The sequence below is a fragment of the Canis lupus genome, chromosome 4 (genome assembly GCF_048164855.1).
Source record: "Canis lupus baileyi chromosome 4, mCanLup2.hap1, whole genome shotgun sequence".
In the NCBI taxonomy this organism is placed as follows: domain Eukaryota; kingdom Metazoa; phylum Chordata; class Mammalia; order Carnivora; family Canidae; genus Canis; species Canis lupus.
In genome coordinates, this window is record NC_132841.1 from 63655174 (window position 1) to 63659295 (window position 4122).

The 4122-nt window shown below is 33.5% G+C and overlaps 1 pseudogene; it reads left to right on the plus strand.

The window, feature by feature from the left end:
- The first annotated feature begins 2258 nt into the window (after nt 1–2258).
- Nucleotides 2259–2366, plus strand: LOC140632819 (U2 spliceosomal RNA; annotated as a pseudogene).
- Nucleotides 2367–4122: the final 1756 nt, after the last annotated feature.

Sequence of the window (4122 nt, forward strand, 5' to 3'; positions counted from 1 at the left end):
AACCATGCTAAAGTGATAAGGGAAATCCAGGGTGTGGTCGCTACACCCAAGAAAAGAGACTGCTGGCTCCCACACTGTGACTGCCACCTCACAATCAATAAGGAATCAAAGACTATGGAGGGAGACAGCTGATACCCCCAGCACAGGGGCTAGACTTGCTTCCTGGTGAGCACCCATCCTCATTACTGCAGATGTCAAGGGGCTCCTGGAAGAGGCAAGATTCTCTATCAACAGAAAACAGATACTCTCATACACTCTTGGTGGTCAGGTACACTGGGACTACCTTTCTGGAGGTAAATTTCACCATCAAGTTTAAAATGTACTTTCCCAGGGCACCCGGGTGGCTCAGTCGGTTAAGTATCTGCCTTAGGCTCAGCTCACGATCTCCAGGTCTTGGGATCAAGCCCCATATCAGGCTTCCTGCTCAGTGGGGATTTTGCTTCTGTCTCTCTCTCTGACCCTCCCCACCACTTTTTCTCTCTCAAGTAAATAAATAAAATAGTAAAAATATTAAAAAAAATAAAAAAAGTAAAATGTACTTTCTTTCACCTTGATCCACTGTTAGGAACTTAGACTTGTAGAAGTATGCCAATATAACTATGCAAAGATGTCCACTGCAGCTTTATTTATGGTAGCCTCCAAATAGGACTAACCAATGTCTTTATCAGCAAGGAGACCCATTAAAAATTATAACAAGCAGAGGACTGTATAGCCTAACTAGAAAAATCTTTAAGGAATAATGAGTGAAAAAAAGTGAAGCTTTGAATGATATATAAAATATGGGTCTCTTTGGGGTTTAAAATAAACAAATGAATGCATGAAATATAAATAGAGATACTCAGGTATGCACACAGTCTTAGTTTTCTTTATTTTTCAAATAATTATAAAACTTAAGTGGTTTCTTTTGGAGAGAGATTCAAAGTAGAAGAGAAGGAAAATTTACTTCTTATTTTATACCTTTCTGTAATTCAAATTTGCAAAACTTAAACTAGCTTTATTAACATTTTTATTGTCAGTAGGCTGTGATGCTGCCTTTTTCCTACCATGAGGTAATCGAGTTGGAGTGTGGCAATCAGAAAGATAGAAAGACCAGGAATCTCAGTTTCCTTGCTGAGGTAGCTTAATTAACCAACCCTAGTGTTACTCTATTTTAGGACATAATATAATGTAGGATAAAAGATTTCCCTCACTATTAAAGTCAGTTGAGCCAGGATTTGATGTTATGTGCAGTCCAAGTGACCTAAACTGATATAAAAGCAGTGAAGATATAAAGGCATCTTCGGGTTCTACAGGGCATGAAGTGGAATGCAATGATCAGATCAAACTGTGCTACAAACTTTAGCTTCAAAACGAGATATAAATGACTGTTAAACATATGAAAAACAACCTCACTCTTGAAGAGAAGTGCACTTTAAAACTACAATGAGATGCCATTTTTCATCTCCATATTGGCAATCAAAAAGCTTGATCAGATCCATATTGTCTAGGGGAAATAAACATGTCCATTTGTTGCTGATGAGATTATAAATGGTATAAAGCCATGGAAGGCAATTTCACAGTAACTTTCTTTTTTTTAAAAAATATTTTATTTATTTATTCATGAGAGACAGAGAGAGAGAGAGAAAGAGAGAGGCCGAGACCCAGGCAGAGGGAGAAGCCAGATGCAGGATTTGATCCCCAGTCCTGGGATCTCGCCTGAGCTGAGGGCAGAAGCTCAATTGCTGCGCCACCCAGGTGTCTCTCACAGTAACTTTCAAAACTAAAAAGCTGAACTAGTTTTAGTTTACTAGTTACGTTGTTTGTAAATGCAAATTGGCTAAAAACTACCTAATTGCCCATCATAATGGGAACAGTTAATAAATTACATTGTGTTGATACTGAATTCTATGAAATCACTAAAAAGAATGTAACACTTGTATATGTACTGATACGAAAATACATCATTAAATATTAAGTGAGAAAAACAATATGCAGAATAGTACAGAAGGGTATACTACTATTTGTGTGTGTGTGTGTGTGTGTATTGAAGAGTTATTCTAAAATATATAAATCATATCTGGAAAGATAAAAAAGAAACTGATAACATCAATAACACTTAGTGGGTGAGTTAGGTGGATACCAGGCAGAGAAGGAAGAAGGATTTCCACTATATATTTCTTTGTATCTTCTGAATTTTGTGCCATGCACCTATATTAGCTATTCAAAATGATTCATTGGTAGAAAGAGGAGATAATCACAATAATAAAAAGAATAACTAGTTAGCTTCTCAGCCTTGGCTAAAATCAAGTGTAGTATCTCTTCTTCTCAGTTTAATATCTGATATGTCCTTAATAATAAAAGAGTAACTTAATTGAAGAATATCCCAAGATGTTAAAAAAATAATATCCCAAGATGTTAAGCAGAAAACCTTATTATTTCTATAACTGCAAAAATGTATTTAATTTTCAATGTTCATTCATTTTAAAATGTTAATAGTGTTGGAATGAGTCTTCATGTAATAAAGTATTTCTAACATGGAAAAAAATAAAATAAGGCAAATACAAAATGTATAGAGAAGAGGTTGAGATGTATTTTCACTACCACTCTACAACTACATCGCTGTTAGTATTCTAATTGGATTTATTGTGAGAATACACTTACAAACGTGGAATGCATGTATTTATTTACACAAAATTCAATTATGCAATTATTTCTTATTCTGATTTGTCTTTTTGTCCCATTTAATATACCTTCAACATTTTTAATGTCATTAAAGAACTTTTAAAAATAGTTTTAATGGATATGTAATTCAATTAATGGATGTGGCATCATTTATTTAACTATTCATCATTAATGATAACTAGGGTGCCTACTATTATCACAGAAACACTAAAATGAAAATTCTTCTATGTATATTGGTTTCCCATCTCCTAAGGGTGAGTTCTGGCAACAACTATTATTGGAAAAAGAAAATGAAAAGAATGAAAGCTCTGTTTTTCCAAGTTGCTTTGCCAAAAGGTTATGCCAATTTTTACTTATGAGAATCCTTTACTTTATGAGGATGCTTGTCCCACCAAACAATCTCTATTTTTGGATTTTTTTTTAATATTTGCCAATTTTATGAAGGATAATGACATCTTTTAAAATTTTGCATTACTTAATTATTGGTAATGTAAACCTTTATGTGTTTACTGTCCATTTGTATTTCTTCCTTTCTAAAATGCCTAAATGATTTGAGCCAATTTTTTCTGTTGCAGAGTTAGTCATTTACTTATTTGACTTGAAAGCCATCTTTTTGTAATACTATTGTTGCAAACATTGTATCTCACTTGGCCATTTGCCTCATATATTTGGTTATAAAATTACTGACATGTAACATTCAACATATTGATTTACATCTATACACTTTTCCCTTCAAGAATTTTACAGTGATTCTGTGCACCTAGATATTCAACTTGCATTCCTAAATAGTCTGTTATTTCTACTAAATCTTTAAATGATTCTAAGTTTTACATCTAATGTTTTAGCATATTTGTTCATTATTTCTATCTAAAATATATAATCTAGCTTTTCTTTCCTAACAAATTAGCCTAATACTTCTAATACCCCCTTCTAGAGGGTAGCTATTTATTTCTCTACTGACTTTATTATATAACATTTTTTATGGCAGCAAAGTTTTATATATGCTGGAATCTATTTCTGATTTATGGATGCTCTATTAATCCTCTTCACAATTCTTCAAACATGAACACACTACTCAGAATTTTGTTAGTAAATCTTTAAAACTTTAGAATCATTAATATATTAATATTCTTTCTAAAATTATTTGTATTTATTACATCCCATTTATTCTTCTACATGATCTTTGTCCATTCCCAAATAAATCCCACTAGTGTTTTGTTTGGAATTGTGCTAAAAGAAAAATATACTTTGGAAACAAATATTCTTTCTTACAAAATTCAGTGTCTCTGAGGTGTCTGCATGGCTCAGTTGGTTAAGCGTCTGACTCTGGATTTTGGTTCATGTCATGATCTTAGAGTTGTGAGAAGGAGCCTGGTGGTGGGCTCAGAGCTCAGTGGGGAGTCTGCTTGAGGATATTCTCTCCTCTCCCTCTTTTTTTTTTTTTTTTTCCTCTCCCTCTTC